We start from the raw sequence: 18,422 nt of genomic DNA, 5'->3' as shown, positions 1-18,422 counted from the left end.
GAAGAACCTGCAGACTTGTTTGTTTATTTGTGAAGCTTCCCCCTGCAGGTGGAGACCAGGGGCTTGAACCTGGGTCCTTGGGCATGATAACATGTCCACTCAATCAAGTGTGCCACCACTACCCAGAACCCAAAAGCTGAATTTTTATAGGAAAAAAATCCTTTTTTCTTTTTGCCTCCAGGGTTATCACTGGAGGGTGGCGCCTGCACTGCGGATCCACTGCTCCTGGAGGCTTTTCTTTTCTCCTCTTTGTTGCCCTTGTTGCTTATTGTTGTTGTTATTGTTGTTGCTGTCATCATTGCTGGATAAGACAGAGAGAAATGGACAGAGGAGGGGAAGACAGAGAGGGGGAGAGAAAAAAAAGACACTTGCAGACCTGCTTCACCGCTTGTGAAGTGACCCCCCTGCAGGTGGGGAGCCGGGGGCTCGAACCAGGATCCTTGCGCTTCACTCTATGTGCGCTTAACCCGCTGTGCTACCGCCCAGCCCCCTATTTTTAATTTTATTATTTTATTTCACTTAGGGGGACAGGGTATAGTTCCACACTGCACCTACCACCAAAATTTCTGTGCCCCTATCCTATCAACAGCTACATTTCTCACTAAGTCTTAGAGGCAGTTGGTTTCCTCTTGCCCTACCACCACTTTTTTTCCTTCTTTTTTTTTTTTTCCTCCAAGGTTATTGCTGGGGCTTGGTGCCTGCACTAAGAACCCACTGCTCCTCGAGGCCATATTTTCCCATTTTCTTGCCCTTGTTGTTATCCTTATTGTTATTTTTGCCATTGATGTTGTTGTTGTTAGATAGAACAAAGAGAAATGGAGAGAGGAGGGGAAGACAGAGAAGAGTAGAGAACGCAGACACCTGCAGACCTGCTTCACCGCTTGTGAAGCGACCCCTCTACAAGTGGGGAGCAGGGGCTTGAACCGGGATCCTTGAGCTTTGCGCCACGTGCCCTTAACCCACTGTGCTACCACCCGACCCCCCACCTTTTTTTTTCAAGTTCATGTGTTTTGGTTCTCTAGGTTCCATATATGAGTGGAACCATCCTGTCCGTCTTTCAACTCTTTACTTATTTCAATAAGCATGATCACCTCCAGTTCTGTCCACTGGATCTCAAAGGACACAGTATCATCTCTTTTTTATTGTAGAGTAATATTCCATAAAGTATACACTCCATAATTTCTTTAGTCAGTCATTTGTCAGTGGGCATTTAGGCTGCTTCCAAACTTTTTGGCTGTTGTGAATAATGCAGCTGTGAATACAAGGATGCATATGTCCCTTTCAATAAGTGTTATGCCCTTCAGATAAACGCCTAAGAATGGTAGCACTGGACTGTAAGGTAATTACATTTTCTATTTGTTTAGGCTCCTGGATTTTAAAAATTAATATTTGCATAGTCCATATTTTCCTATCGTTTTATTCTAACTTACCTATGTTGCAATATTTAAATTGAGGGCTTCTCTGAAAGAAAGCATAATTGTCATGGATTTTTCACTCACTCTACCAATCTCAGTATTTTATTTTGTGTATTTAGCTCATTTATTTTTTTCTGCCACTGGATCTTTTCTGCACATGTGTGACTCTACATCTCCCAGCACTCTTTCCCCCTCTCCTTTCAATATTAGACAGAGATAGAGATAGAGAACGAAGCAGAGAGAAGAAAAGACAGTCATGTGGTTTCCCATTTCCCACAGAACCTTCTATATGGTGTCAGGGTTTGCACCTGTGTCTTCAAACACGGCAAACTGTGCATGTTACTACATGAACTGTCTCCCAACCCTTAGGCAAGTCTTTACATTTAAAGTAACTATTGCTGTTTGAGCTTAAGTTTGACATTTCCTTATTCACTTTCCATTTGTTTCCTCTGTTTTTCATTCTTCTTTTTTTATATCCTTGTGGAAATAATGAATATATATTCTTTTTTTTTTCCCTCCAGGGTTATTGCCGGGCTCGGTGCCTGCACCATGAATCCACCGCTCCTGGAGGCCATTTTTCCCCCTTTTGTTGCCCTTGTTGTTGTAGCCTCGTCATGGTTATTATTATTGCCATTGTTGATGTTGTTCGTTGTTGGATAGGACAGAGAGAAATGGAGAGAGGAGGGGAAGACAGAGAGGGGGAGAGAAAGACAGACACCTGCAGACCTGCTTCACCACCTGTGAAGTGACTCCCCTGCAGGTGGGGAGCCGGGGGCTCGAACCGGGATCCTTATGCCGGTCCTTGCGCTTTGCACCACGTGCGCTCAACCCATTGTGCCACCGCCCGACCCCCTGAACATATATTCTTAAGAACTCCATTGTAATTTACACTCTGTTAGTGTGTACTTCGGGTTACCTTCTTACCACTTGTTCTGATGTTACAATATGAATATGTAATATCACTTAAAGTCTGACAACAATATTTTACCATTTTGATTGAAACTTTACTTTTCACATAGGTTCTTTTACCTTCTTCACTTAAAAAAAAAATACCTGATTGTTTTAAATATTTTCTCTGTGTTGAGTACCATATGGTAACTATTTGCAGCCAAATTCCATCTTGTTTCTAATGGCCATAATAAGACTTCCATGTATGGGGCCGGGTGGTGGAGCACCTGGTTGAGCACACATTACAGTGCACAAGGACCCAGGTTCAAGCCCCTGGTCCCCACCTGCAGGGGAGAAGCTTTGTGAATGGTTGGTTAAGCAGTGTTGCAGGTGTCTGTCTCTGTCTCTCTGTCTCTCTCCCTTTCTACCACCTCCTTCCCTCTCAATTTCTGGCTGTCTCTATCCAATAACTAAATAAAGATAATAAAAATTGTATTAAAAAAAAGACTTCTGGGAGTCAGGCGATAGTTCAGCGGGTTAAGCACAGGTAGCACAAAGCACAAGGATGGGCCCCAGGGGGGTCGCTTCACAGGCGGTGAAACAGGTCTGCAGGTGTCTATCTTTCTTTCCCCCTCTCTGTCTTCCCCTCCTCTCTCCATTTCTCTCTGTCCTATCCAATAACAATGACATCAATAACTACAACAATAAAATAACAAGAGCAACAAAAGGGAATAAATAATTTTTTTAAAAAGACTTCTATGGGGGGTCGGGCGGTGGCGCAGTGGGTTAAGCGCATGTGGCGCAAAGCGCAGGGACCGGCGTAAGGATCCCGGTTCGAGCCCCCGGCTCCCCACCTACAGGGGAGTCGCTTCACAGGCGGTGAAGCAGGTCTGCAGGTGTCTGTCTTTCTCTCCCCTTCTCTGTCTTCCCCTCCTCTCTCCATTTCTCTCTGTCCTATCCAACAACGAATTGCGTCAACAAGGGCAATAATAATAATCACAACGAATCTACAACAAGGGCAACAAAAGGGGGAAAAAAATGGCCTCCAGGAGTGGTGGATTCATGGTGCAGGCACCGAGCCCAGCAATAACCCTGGAGGAGGAAAGGAAAAAAAAAAAAAAAAGACTTCTATGTAAAATGTCAGCAGCCTTACTACAAAATCCACTCACTGATTTCTTCTTATTAATGACTACAAAAGAGTATCAACGTATTGGTTCCTCCTGTTAATGATTAGGAAAACAAAGGAAGGCTATTTGTTGACTACTACCAAAAAAAAAAAAAAGGCCCCACATTGCAACACTGTGTGAAGGCTCCTGACAACTAATGCAAATTTTTAAAGCAAATGACTTTATAAGCTTAATTAATGACAAATAAGCTTAATTAAACCATTCCCCTACATAGTCTTTCAAAACTTGCCTATGTCCTGTCTCTGATGGAACATACTTCCAGACGACCCCTTGGTTCTAGAACTACATCATGATTCCTATTTTTAAAGAAATGCTTTTATAGTAAAGTCTGAGTATTTCTAATTCGACAATAATATCAACTGATGGTGTTACCCATGGAGGAGAAAAAGCACCTACCTTGATGCCTTCTGCTTTTGGAGATGCATTGGGTCTGGGTCAGCTCCCGTCACCGGTGTGAAGGAGGCTTTCTGTGCTGGTCCCCAGGTTCTGAACAATGGCCTTGAGTCAGTTTGCCCTTTCTTCTTACCTTTCAGAGTCTTCTTCTGAATGCTTTTCATTTTGCTCAGCAGAGAGGAAAAGGGATAACTCAGTCTCTGTTGTCTTATGGGACCCAAAAATCATACTGATTAGTCTGATGATTTATTTGTAGGTTCTTTTGGACTGTCTGCAAACGGCATCATAGTTTCCCTTCTTTCTCATTTTTATATCTTCTCTTCAGTTTTTTCATTGCATTTTTGAATAAAAGACATGATGAGGAGATCCTCCTAGTCTAAAAACAAAACAATTCAACGTAATGCTACCCACGATGATGTTTGCATAGTATTTTTTATAAGTATAAGTATTTATTCATATTTTTTAAATACATCACTGTATTTAAGAAGTTTCCATGACAACAACAACAGCAATAATAACTACAACAATAAAAAAAAAACAAGGGCAACAAAAGGGAAAATAAATAAATAAATATATTTTAAAAAAAGAAGTTTCCTTCTATCCTGAATTTTGACATTATGAATGGGTGTTGTGTTTTTCTAAATGATTCTTCTGTATTTGTCTCAGTGATGTTAACATCTAACATGAGTATGAGCAGTATTATTTTGAGCACTGCTTAGTTCTGGTTTATAGTTGTGTGGGGAATTGAACCTGGGACCGCTGGTGCCTCAGGCATAACATTTATCATTGATGATAACCTAGATTGAGAGTAGCCAGATAAAATACAGGGCATTAAGTTAAATTTGAACTTCAGAGAAACAAAAAAATTTTAATGTAAGCATATTCCACATAATTTTAGGATAATTTAATGAGTATATTTCATACAAGTCTTATTATGCCAACATGAGTTTGTATTTTTTTTGCCAGTGTACTGTGTTACAGAATCCTTGAAGACTGATGAACCAAAGGATACATAAAATTTTGTTCAAAAATTAGATTATTGTAGGGAGTCAGGCGGTAGTGCAGCAGGTTAAACGCAATGACTGGCGGAAGGATCCCAGTTCCAGCCCCCAGCTCCCCACCAGCTGGGGAGTCGCTTCACAGGCTGTGAAGCATGTCTGCAGGTGTCTATCTTTCTGTCCTTCTCTGTCTTCCCCTCCTCTCTCCATTTCTCTCTGTCCTATCCAACAACGACAACAACAATAATAACTACAACAATAAAACAACAAGGGCAATAAAAGGAAATAAATAAATGAAATTTTAGAAAGTTTTGAAAAAAAAGTTAGATAGACAGCCAAAGAAATTATCACACAAACAAAGAGACCCCTCACAGAATGGGAGATCTTCACATGCCATACATCAGACAAGAGGCTAATCACCAAAATATACAAAGAGCTCAAAAATGCAAATGACCCCATCCCAAAATAGGCAAAGGATATGAACAAGACATTCACTTCAGAGGAGATCCAAAAGGCTAACAAACATATGAAAAACTGCTCCAGGTCGCTGATTGTCAGAGAAATGCAAATAAAGACAACATTGAGATACCACCTCACTCCTGTGAGAATGGCATACATCAAAAAGGACAGCAGCAACAAATGCTGGAGAGGCGGTGGGGACAGAGGAACCCTTCTGCACTGCTGGTGGGAATGTAAATTGGTCCAGCCTCTCTGGAGAGCAGTCTGGAAAACTCTCACAAGGCTAGACATAGACCTTCCATATGACCCAGTAGTTCCTCTCCTGGGGATATACCCCAAGGATTCCATAATGCCCAATCAAAAAGATATGTATACACCTATGTTCATAGCAGCACAATTCATAATAGCTAAAACCTGGAAGAAATCCAGGTGCCTAACAACAGATGAGTGGCTGAGAAAACTGTGATATATATACACAATGGAATACTATGCAGCTATTAAGAACAATGAACCCACCTTATCTGACCCATCTTGGACAGAGCTTGAAGGAATTATGTTAAGTGAGCTAAGTCAGAAAGACAAAGATGAGTATGGGATGATCCCACTCATCATCAGAAGTTGAGAAAGAAGAACAGAAAAGGAAACTAAAATAGGATCTGATTAAATCAAGAGTAGGGCACCAAAGTAAAAACCCTGTGGTGAGGGGGAGGGTGGATATTCGGCTTCCAGGGACGTCGGGGGGTGGGGTGTGGGTGGGTTGGTGGGATAGGACAGTCTTTTGGTGGTGGGAATGGTGTTTATGTACACTTCTATTAAAGTGTAGTCATATAAACCACTATTTAACTAATATGAGGGAAAAACTGATCATATGTCTAGATCTTTTTAAAGCACAATCTGAGTCTTTTTAATACATAGGCTGAGTCTTTGATATGTTGACTCTCTCAAAAGCCTAGACCAGGGAGAACAGAAGTAACCAGTGGCACAGCTATATATAGATGCTGGGTATTATACAGCAAACCCTAACAAAGGAACTTTTCAAAGTAACCCAATTACCAAATAATGTGATGATAACAATAACTATCCATTGTCTTCTTAAGCCCTAAGACAGCAGGAACCTCACATTTCCACTATAGAGCCTATATTTCCCCCAGTCCAGGAACCTTAGGGTGGGGCCCACTTTTCTGCATGCTTCTCTCAACTCATATCAAATAATATTGCATCCGCAGATCACAACCTAATCAACCTAATGAGTGCCACCCCAGCATGCTTCACTTCAGATTGTGTCCAGAGACTTCAGGTGTGGAATGACAAAATTTCAGCTTCATCACTTTCCTTTCATAGTATTCTCTAATTCCATTCCAGGTGGTCCACTCCCCAATAAAGTCCCCAAACCTAGATATAGACCAGGTCCCCTGAGATAGAGCATATGTTCACACGTGTCCATAAACCAGGGAAAAATATATACCTGAAAGCAGAAGTACACAAGAGTCTGTAGAGAGTACCCCCCCCCCAACACTTCATCTGCACTATTCCAGCCTTTAGGTCCATGATTGTTCAACAATTTGTTTGGCTTTGTATGTTAACTCTCTTTTCAGCCACCAGGTTCCGGATGCCAGCATGATGCCGACCAGACTTCCCTGGACTGAAGATCCCACCAATGTGTCCTGGAGCCCCGCTTCCCCAGAGACCCACCCTACTAGGGAAAGAGAGAGGCAGATTGGGAGTATGGACCGACCAGTCAACACCCATGTTCAGCGGGGAAGCAATTACAGAAGCCAGACCTTCCACCTTCTGCAATCTACAACGATCCTGGTCCATACTCCCAGAGGGATAGATAATGGGAAAGCTATCAGGGGAGGGGATCGGGTGGTGGGAATTGTGTGGAGTTGTACCCCTCCTATCCTACGGTTTTGTTAATGTCTCCTTTCTTAAATTAAAAAAAAAAAGTCAGATTGTTTAATTTAGTGGTAAATGTGACTGGCCAGATATTGCCAGACACTACTTTGTATGACTGACATTATTTTTCATCCCTACTGGTAACACGAGAGTACCAGTTTCCCTCACGGTCTTGTGAACAGAGTAAGTTGTAAATATGATAGGTGAGAAATAATATAAATATATATATTTGGCCTCCAGGGTTATCACTGGGGCTCAGTGCCTCCATCACAAATCCACTGCTCCTGGAGGCCATTATTCCCATTTTGTTGCCCTTGTTGTTGTTGTTATTGCGATTGCTACTGTTCTTGGAAAGGACAGAGAAAACTAGAGAGGAGAGGAAGACAGAAAGGGGGAGAGTAAGAGAGAGACCTGCTTCACCACCTATGAAGCAACCCCCTGCAGATGGGGAGCCGGGAGCTTGAACCGAGATCCTTGCTCTGGTCCTTGTGCTTCGCACCATGTGCACTTAACCCGCTGTGCTACTGCCCAGGCCCCTATACTCTTCTTCTGACATGGCTGTTTATGTGTTAAAATACTACCACATGTTTTAACTACAGAAGTTCTAAAATTTGTTTTTAAATATTTGTTTAAATACTTACTTACTCACTTGTTTTAACCAGAAAATAGTTCAGCTCTGACTTACAGTGGTGCTGGGAATTGAACCTAAGGCTTCCAGGACTTTAGGCATCAAAGCCTATTGTGCTACCAGTATTACTATCTCCCTGGCCCTATGGTATGTTTCAATATCTTCTAGGATAAATGGTAGCCCCACATGTCTACATGATCTTCTGCCTCAGAACTTCTCTATAGTTATTCCTATATATATTATTTATAATAAGTTGTATAATCACCTTTTCTGATTCAAGATAATAAAATTTCTAGATATAGGTATTTTGGAGAGATTGTATTGCATTTATAAATTAACTATGAAGGAATTGATATTTTTAGTATATCACTCTTCTGTTAAAAAGCACTGTCCTTCTATTTGTGTGTATCAACCTTTGTGCCTTTCAGGAGTATTTATAGCTTTCCACATTTTTCATTAAGCTATACACTTACGCTGGGTTTTGTTTGCTTGTTTTGATTCTTTTGGGTTTGTTTAGTGGCTCCAGGGAATAAACTCAGGGTTTCACATGTGACAGTGCCAAGCAACCTCTCCTAAGCAGTCTACCCGATCCTGCCCCAATTTTCTATCATTTTTATTGTTTTCAAGAGGAAGTTCAGAAAGACACTAGAGAACCGCTCCACCACCCACAGAGCTCCCTGGTGTGACCCATGGTGCTCCCACATGGTCGTGTGGTTTGAACCCAGGGCCTCGTGAATAGTGAAGTGCTCATTCCACAGCCGAGCTAGGTATTTTTTTTATTTTTTGTTCTTTGTATGGGGTCTTCGATTCTTCTAATTCCTGTTGAAGGTTGCTGATTTCTGTATATCAACTATATGTCATGCTATTTTTCTAAATTATCTTTTTTGTATTTGTTTTTCTATTGATTGTTTTATAGCCCTGTTATCAAAGAGAGATAGTGTCCAATGCTAAAGCCTCTAATTACTGTTAGCTAATAACTCAACATAAAGTTCAGAGAACAAAGATAAGAGGGTAACTTATCAGAATACAACTCCCCTCCCTCCGTGTCAGGACACTGGTTCCACCAATTAACTCCATTCTCTCAATCTCTGCTCCTGTACAACAACATACAATGATAATAAAGCCCCTTTTCAGTGTGTGTGGACAGTGTAAGGATGGGGGAGATAGCAGATCACTAACTAATTAATTGCTTAGGAGAGCAAAGCTGCAGCGAAACATTGAGCATAAACATACCATTATTGAGAAGGGGATTCAAAGATACAAATCTCCCCTTTTCTTTATCCAAATCTCATTATTGATGGTTAAGAGAAGTACTGCCCTAGCTGCTTCCTGTTAGCAAGGAATGTAGTTCAAGATCTGAGAAACAGAACTGCTTGTCCTTCAACTGTAAGTATTTTCCCCCTATTTCATTTGGTGGGACAAAGAGAAATTGAGAGGGGAGGGGAAGACAGAGAGGGAGAGAGAAAGATACTTTGCAGGCCTGCTTCACCACTTGTTAAGAGCCCCCTGCAGGTGGGATTTGGGGGGCTCCAACTTGGGTGTGTCACCTCCTGGCCCCCTCAGTTGTACGTATTTGTTCATTGTTAAGTGTCATTAGAGTGGCCAGTGGTGAAAGAAACAAATATCCCAAGAAATAAACATCATTTGTAAACTAGCTCTCGAGGTAGCTAGAGGTTAAGTTTGATTATATGTTCTACTAATCAAAATATATCCTGAGGACCAGATACAACATACCAGATATGGGAGTTGAGTCGTAGCACAGCAGGTTAAGCACACGTAGTGCAAAGTGCAAGGACCGGTGTAAGGATCCTGGTTCGAGCCCCCGGCCCCCCACCTGCAGGGGAGTCGATTCACAGGCAGTGAAGGAGGTCTACAGGTGTCTATCTTTCTCTCCCCCTTTCTGTCTTCCCCTCCTCTCTCCATTTCTCTCTGTCCCATCCACCAACAACATCAAAAACAATAATAACTACAACAACAATAAAAACAACAAGGGCAACAAAAAGAAAACAAATATTTTTTAAATAACATACCAGATATACTGTTGAAGTTCTGGTTTCTGTTTTCAAGAATTTTAACTAAGATCAGGTCAAGTCAGGAATCAGTGGATGGCAGTGTCCAAGAAGGACAATTTAACTTGAAGCTTGGTGGGGAGGAGGGTGTCACTTGGCAATACAGTTGATGATATTCCTTACAGTTCTGGCAGAATTGGGTGGATTTTAAACCTGAATTGACAAGATTACACCTTTCCCAAACATAAAGGTGAGAACTAGGGAGGGGAAAAAAAAGAGATGTTATTATATAAACAGGCAACTTAATGGTAGTTTGTGTGTTTGCAAATACGAGATTCTTGGGATCATTGTCTTTTTATTTTCACATATTTAATTAGAATACCATACAATACAGGTTGCTTTGGAGAAGGTGTTACAAAGAAGTGGGGTAAGTCTGAGAGATAGCACAATGGTTCTGCAAAAGACTTTCATACCTGAGGCTCTGATATCCCAGGTTCAATCCCTGGCACCACCTTAAGCCATATTTTAAGAAGAAACAAACAACCTTCAGGGATTGTGGGGTCCTTCACTGATTACTCTAACTTGCTAGGCAAATTTCAAGGACTTTTTTTTTTAATTTTCTATTTATAAAATGGAAACACCGACAAGACCATAGGATAAGAGAGATACAACTTCACACAATTCCTACCACCAGAACTCCATATTCCATTCCTTCCTTGATATCTTTCCTATTCTTTTTTTTTTTTTTATTTCTTTATTGGGGAATTAATGTTTTACATTCAACAGTAAATATAATAGTTTGTACATGCATAACATTCCCCAGTTTCCCATAGAATAATACAACCCCCACTAGGTCCTCTGTCATCCTTCATGGACCTGTATTCTCCCCACCCAGCCACCCCTACCCCAGACTCTTTTACTTTGGTGCGATATGCCAATTCCATTTCAGGTTCTACTTGTGGTTGTTTTGGTTTTTTTTCTGATCTTGTTTTTCAACTTCGGCCTGAGAGTGAGATCATCCCATATTCATCCTTCTGTTTCTGACTTATTTCACTTAACATGAATTTTTCAAGGTCCATCCAAGATCGGCTGAAAATGGTGAAGTTACCATTTTTTACAGCTGAGTAGTATTCCATTGTGTATATAGACCACAACTTGCTCAGCCACTCATCTGTTGTTGGAGACCTGGGTTGCTTCCAGGTTTTGGCTATTACAAATTGTGCTGCCAAGAACATATGTGTACACAGATCTTTTTGGATGGATGTGTTGGGTTCCTTAGGATATATCCCCAGGAGGAGAATTGCAGGGTCATAGGGTAGGTCCATTTCTAGCTTTCTGAGAGTTCTCCAGACTGTTCTCCACAGAGGTTGGACCAATTGACATTCCCACCAGCAGTGCAGGAGGGTTCCTTTGACCCCACACCCTCTCCAGCATTTGCTGCTGTTACCTTTTCTGATGTATGACATTCTCACAGGAGTAAAGTGATATCTCATTGTTGTCTTGATTTGCATTTCTCTGACAATCAGAGACTTGGAGCATTTTTTCATGTGTTTCTCGGCCTTTTGGATCTCTTCTGTGGTGAATATTCTGTCCATGTCCTCCCCCCATTTTTGGATGGGGTTATTTGTTGTCTTGTTGTTGAGTCTGGCAAGCTCTTTATATATGTTGGTTATTAAACTCTTATTTGATGTATGGCATGTAAAGATCTTCTCCCATTCTGTGAGGGGTCTCTTGGTTTGGGTAGTGGTTTCTTTTGCTGTGAAGAAGTTTTTTAATTTGATGTAGTCCCATAGGTTTATACTTGCCTTAGTCTTCTTTGTAATTGGATTCGTTTCATTGAAAATGTCTTTAAAATGTATGCGGAAAAGAGTCTGCCAATATTTTCCTCTAAGTATCTGATAGTTTGTGGTCTAACATCCAAGTCCTTGATCCACTTGGAATTTACTTTTGTATTTGGTGAAATACAGTGATTCAGTTTCATTCTTCTGCATGTTTCAACCCATTTTTTCCAACACCATTTGTTGAAGAGACTCTGCTTTCCTCACTTAATAATCTGGGCCACTTTGTCAAAGATTAGATGTCCATAGGTGTGGGGGCTTCAAGAACTTTTAATTGTAAATCATGATGAAAGTTCTCACTGGCATTATTGCAAGATATCTCTGGTCCAGTACGAATCTGGGCTTGGGGTGACATATCCAATAGTCAACAAGGTTTCCTGGTATTGAAATAGTTTGAGAAATTCTGATTAAGGTATTAACTGTTCAGATCTGAGTCCTGTTCAATAATGTAAACCTATATAAGATTAGGATGGGAGCTCACCCAGCACAGCACACACACTACCAATGTATGAGGACCTGGGTTCAAGCCCCTGGTCCCCACCTGCAAGGAGGAACTTGATGGGTGAAAGCAGCGTTGCAACTGTCTCTCCTTCTCTCTCTCTCCTTATTGTCTCTCTTTGTCTCTCACCTCTATCACAAAGAAAGAAGAAAAAAAAGGAAGGGAAGGAAGGTAGCAAAACAACTGTTAGGAGCAGTGGAGTTATACAAGGACCAAGCCCCAACATTGACCCTGCTAAAAATAAATAAGTAAATTAATAAATAATAAAAAAGAATTATGATTGAGAGACAAGGAAGGTCGAACACTTACGTGGCATGCTTAAAGCTCTGGGCTCAGCCTTTAGCACCATGTCGAGACTCCGTGCATGCTGGACCGGAGTCGCAGATGTTGCTTTGCTCTCTTCCTCTCCTCTTCCTGTTTCTTGATCTAGTTCAAAAAACAACAAAAAAAAAAAAAAAAAAGGAAAAAGCTGAGTCAGGGAAGTGGCTCAGTGCACTATGAAACCTTGGGATCAGTTTCCAACATGCTTTTCCCCCCTCAGTTTCAGTATTTATTGAGAGAATGTTGATTTATAGGATTGTTATTGTCACAAGGGTACATTTCCACGTTTGTCCCTGGTAGGTGTGAGTATCTCTCACCCTCCACTAAACCAGCCAACATCTGCTCCACCAGAGGAAATTAGGTCCCCAAGCTCCGTTTAGTGCTTGTGCCTTCTCCCTTCTGAGTCCCCAAACCTGTGCCATAGACTACAGTCCACTGTCATCCTTTGCTTTGTTTCTTACTACTATCTATGAGTGAGATCATCAGGTATCCATCCTTCTCCTTACGGCTTATTCCACTCAACTGAATCCCCTCCATTCCATTCATGTTGGAACAAAGGAGAGGATGTCATCGTTTCTTACAACTGTGTAGTTTTCTGTTGTGAACATACTCCATTTCTTCCTTAGCCACTCATCTGTTGTTGGACACACGGGTCACTTCCACATGCTGGCTATGACAAAGAGCACTGTCCTAAACATTAAGTGTGTACAAATCTCTTTGGATAAATGTTTTTGTGTTCTTTGGATAGAACCCTAGGAGAGGAATTTCTGGTAGGTCCACTTTAACGTCTTCAGATATCTTCAAACTGTTTTCCACAGAGGCTGGCCCCATTTACACTCCCAGCCACAGTGTAGGAGAGTTTTGTTCTCTCCACATCCTCATCAGTACTTGTTTCTGTCCTTTTTTTGATGTAGGTCATTCTCACTGAGGTGGGATGCTAATTCATTGTCTTTGATTTGCATTTCTCTGATAATCAGTGATTTGGAGCATTTTTTTTTCCTATTTCTATTGATCATCTGAATATCTTCTTTGACTCAGTTCCTTCACCAGATAGTTTTTTTTATATATTTATTTTCCCTTTTGTTGCCCTTGTTTTTTATTGTTGTTGTAGTTATTGTTGTTGTTACTGACATCGTTGTTGGATAGGACAGACAGAAATGAAGAAAGAAAGACAGAGAGGGTGAAAGAAAGACACTTGCAGACCTGCTTCACTGCCTGTAAAGTGACTCCCCTGCAGGTGGGGAGCCTGGGGCTCAAACCAGGATCCTTACACCTACACTGGTCCTTGTGCTTTGTGCCGCCTACATTTAACCCGCTGTCCTACTGACCGATTCCCCACTAGATAGTTTTTTTGTTTTGTTTTGTTTTGTTTTTATTAATGAGAAAGATAGGAGGAAAGAGAAAGAACCAGACATCACTCTGGCACATGCGCTGCCGGAGATCAAACTCAGAACCTCATGCTTAAGAGTCCAAAGCTTTTTCCCCAGAGACCCACCCTACTAGGGAAAGAGAGAGGCAGACTGGGAGTATGGACCGACCAGTCAACGCCCATGTTCAGCGGGGAAGCAATTACAGAAGCCAGACCTTCCACCTTCTGCAACCCACAACGACCCTGGATCCATACTCCCAGAGGGATAGAGAATGGGAAAGCTATCAAGGGAGGGGAATGGGATATGGAGATTGGGTATTGAGAATTGTGTGGAACTGTACCCCTCTTATCCCTATGGTTTTGTTAATGTCTCCTTTCTTAAATTAAAAAAAAAAAACTGAAAGAAAAAAAAAAAAGAGTCCAAAGCTTTATCACTGTGCCACCTCCCGGACTACTCCACTAGATAGTTTTTAATGGGGCTGTTTATTTTGTAGTTGCTGCTGCTGAGTTCTGTGAGTTCTTTATATATTTTGTTATCAGCCCTTTGTCTAATATAAATATTATTTTTCCTATTTTATAGAGAGTTTCTATGTTTTGGTGATGGTTCCTTTTGTTATCCTCACAAATTTTACTTGTTGTTGTTGTTAAAAAAAAAAAAAAAAAGTTTGAGTTATTGCACCAAAGTAAAAGATTCTGTGGTGAGGGCGTGGGTTTCAGATCCTGGAACACGGGCAGAGGAGGACCTAGTGGGGGGTGAACTGTTATATGAAAAACTGGGAAATGTTATGCATGTACAAACTATTGTGTTTTACTGTTGATTGTAAAGCATTAATCCCCCAATAAAGAAATTAAAATAAATAAATAAGTAACAGAAAAGGCAAAAAAAAAGTCTGAGTTGAGGAGACAACATAATTAATGGTGATATAGAAAGGCACCAAAGGTCCCAGATTCAATCCTCAGAACCACCATAAGCCAGAGTTGAGCAGTGCCCTGTTTAAAAAGAAAAAAATAAAACACATATATATATTTAATATATGTATACCAAGATATTTTCAACAACTAGCGTGCTGAACTTGCTAGCAGGAGCTCCTGAACTTGATCCCTAGCACTGCATGTGCCAGAGTGATTCTCTCTCTCACTAGTAAGTAAAAATATATATTTTTTGAAAAATAAAACAAACAAGTTAAAAAACATAGTTAGGATTAAGGGACATACCAATGGGCAGTACTTGCAGATAGTTCATCAAAAGACTTCAATTTCCTTTATAGCAAAGGAAACCATCACCAAAACAAAAAGACACTCTACAGAATGGGGCATATCCAATAAAGGAATAATGCCCAAAATATAGAAAGAACACACAGGAAATATATTATTTTTTTAATTAACTAAGACTGAGAGAAATCTGCCTTAGTTAAAAAGTCCTCATTTATCACCCACAAGCTTCCAGTGTAATCTGCACCACCCACCCTGTCGCCCACAGATTTGTACACATACATCACAGGCGGGGATGGAATAGGCATCATGTCAGATTTTTCGGACTCCTGCCCCAGAAACGACTATAGTTACACTGGGGTCTACTGAGGTAATATGGCTGAATGGGGGGCTCGGAATTCACTTCTTTGGTTAAACTGAAATTTCCACACCCTCACTATAATCCAAGTAAGAACCCAGAATAGCAGAGTAAGTTTGAGTAATGAGGCAAGCTTTTTTTTTTTTTCTAATGAGAATAACTGTTTAAGCTAAGCATTGGAAATAACCCTAAGGTTAACCTGACATACTTAGGAAAAGCAGACTGGAAGAGATCTGTTTTCTATGCTTCTGAGTATTTTATCCCTTAGGCTACCATTACTTCATATTTCACTGTCGTAGGTTAAAGAATCCTGTAAAAAAATATATATATACTGGGGAGTCGGGCGGTAGCACAGTGGTTAAGCGCAGGTGGCGCAAAGCAAAACGACCAGTGAGAGGATCCCAGTTCAAGCCCCTGTCTCCCCACCTGCAGGGGAGTTGCTTCACAGGCAGTGAAGCAGGTCTGCAGGTGTCTATCTTTCTCTCCCCTCTCTGTCTCCCCTTCCTCTCTCCATTTCTCTCTGGCCTATCCTACAACGAAGACATCAATAACAACAACAATAATAACTACAACAATAAAAAAACAAGGGCAAAAACAAAGGGAAAATGAATAAATATTTTTTTTAAATTTTAAAAAAAAATACTGAGTTTTTTTAATAAAGATTGCCGCCAGAGTTACTGCTAGGGCTCAGTGCCTACATGACAAACCCACTGCTCCCTGCAGGCATGTCTTCCTTTTTTTTATTTTTACTTTCTTTATTGAGGGATTAATAGGATGCAGTCGAGAGTAAAATGCAATAGTTTATATATGTGTAACATTTCCCAGTTCTCCACATAACAATTCAGCCCCCCACTAGGTGCTCTTCTGCCATCATGTTCCAGGACCTGAGCCGTCCCCCACCCCAGAGTCGGTGCAATACACCAACTCCAGTCCAAGTTCTGCTTTGTATTTTTCCCTCCTGTTCTTCTTTTTCAACTTCTGTCTATGAGTGAGATCATCCCATATTCATCCTCTCTTTCTGACTTATTTCTTCCTTTTTTTAAATTTTAATTAATTTTGCAACCAGAGTTACCACTGGGGCTTGGCACCAGCACGACAAACCCACTGCTCCTGACAGCCTTTTTATTCCTTTTTTTCCCATCACTTTATTTGATAGGACAAAGAGCGAGAGAGAAAGATAGATACCTGCAGATCTACTTCACTGCTTGTGAAGCATCCCTGCTGCAGGTGGGGAGCAGGGGCTCGAACCCAGGTCCTTGCACTTATCCTTGCACATAGTACTATGTGCACTTAACTGAAAGCGGCACCCCCCTGGCACCCTTATTTATTTAAATGTTTTTATTAGGAGGATTAATGGCTTACAATAAATACCATCATTGATACACATGTAAAATTTCTCAATTTTCTGCAAAACACTCTCCGCCCCAGCCTAGGTCCTCCTCCACCATCATGCACCAGGACCTGAAATATGTCCCTCCCCTGCCCCCGGAGTCATTTACTTTGGGGCAATATAGTCTTTGTCTTTAGTTGACAGAAAGAGAGAAATTGAGAAAGGCTAGGAAAATTAAGGAGAAAGAAGTCACCTGCAGCATTGCTCCACCACTTATGAAGCTCTTGCCCCCACCGTCCCACCTGCAGGTGGGGACCAGGGGTTTGAACCTGGGTCCTTGAACATGATAACATGTGCACTCAACTGGGTGCACTACCACCTGGCCCCCTAAAAAAAATGATTTACTATGGTCCGGGAGGTGGCGCAATGGATAAAGCATTGGGTTCTCAACCATGAGGTCCCAAGTTCAATCCCCAGCAGCACATGTACCAGGGTGATATCTGGTTCTTTATCTCTCTCCTCCTATCTTTTTCATTAGTAAATAAAATCTTTTTTAAAAAAATCTATTTTAAAAAAATTGATTTACTTGCCTAAAATTACAGTGCCCAATTAACCTCCTTTGCCCTGTGTCTCTTCAGTAATGTAAAGACAAGAGAACATTATTCATATAGCATGATCTCTTGGTGTGTCTGTCTATCTCTGTCTATCTCTCTCTCCCCTCCCTTAATCCTCACCTCCCCAGCCTGCCACTTGAAAGTATCATGGTTTAGAAGTTAAGATACCTGGGTGCAAGTTCTAGTTTCACTCAGTCTTGACAGAACTGACATGTAACCTTAGTCAAGTCATTTATATTTCAAATCCTGGTTAAGTTTGGATTTATTTTATTTCCTCATCTGTGACATGAAGCTGAATATAGATGAGACAATCAGAAGCTAAAGTCCATCTGAAAAATTCTGCTATAGGAAGCCGGGAGGTGGTGCAACTGGTTGTATTCAAGACCCTGGTCCCCACCTGCAGGTGGAAGCTTCAGGAGTGGTGAAGCAGTGCTGCAGGTATCTATCTTTCTCTCTTCCTATCTCTCTCTTCTATCTCAGTTTCTCTCTGTCTGTATCCAATAAATAAAATAGGGAAGAAGAAGGAGGAGGAGGAGGAGGAGGAGGAGGAGAAGAAGAAGAAAGAAAAAGAAGAAGAAGAAGAAGAAGAAGAAGAAGAAGAAGAAGAAGAAGAAGAAGAAGAAGAAGAAGAAGAAGAAGAAGAAGAGGAGGAAACTGGGGCCAGGTGGTGGCACACCTGGTGGAGCGCACATTACAGTGCACAAGGACCCAGGTTCGAGCCCCCAGTCCCCACCTGCAGGGGGAAAGCTTTGCAAGTGGTGAAGCAGGGCTTCAGGTGACTGTCTATCACCCCCTTCCCTCTGGATTTCTGCTGTCTCTATCAAATAAATAAAGATAATAATAAAAAAACAGATTAAAAAAAAACTCGTGGTCTGGGAGATGGTACAGTAGATAAAGCACAGACTCTCAAGCATGAAGTTTCAAGTTCAACCCCCAGCAGCACATGTACCAGTGATGTCTGGTTCTCTCTCTCTCTCTCCCTCTCTTTCTCTCTCTCTCCCTCCCTGC

At 41.3% G+C, this 18,422-nt stretch overlaps 1 protein-coding gene across 1 annotated transcript in view; it reads right to left on the bottom strand.

Annotated features, from left to right (window-relative positions):
• FCGBP (Fc gamma binding protein) overlaps positions 1 to 18,422 on the bottom strand; it is an 86,532-nt gene that overhangs the window by 47,380 nt on the left and 20,730 nt on the right. The window contains exons 3-4 of the mRNA XM_060185930.1: positions 9,895 to 10,130; positions 3,887 to 4,259 (exon numbers count right to left, since the gene is read on the bottom strand). The gene's annotated coding sequence lies outside the window, so the exon portion shown is untranslated. The remainder of the gene's footprint in view (positions 1 to 3,886; positions 4,260 to 9,894; positions 10,131 to 18,422) is intronic.

This window comes from Erinaceus europaeus, chromosome 2, assembly GCF_950295315.1.
Source record: "Erinaceus europaeus chromosome 2, mEriEur2.1, whole genome shotgun sequence".
Lineage (NCBI taxonomy): Eukaryota > Metazoa > Chordata > Mammalia > Eulipotyphla > Erinaceidae > Erinaceus > Erinaceus europaeus.
Note: the sequence above shows the minus strand (reverse complement) of the source record. Positions and strands in the feature narration are given on the sequence as shown.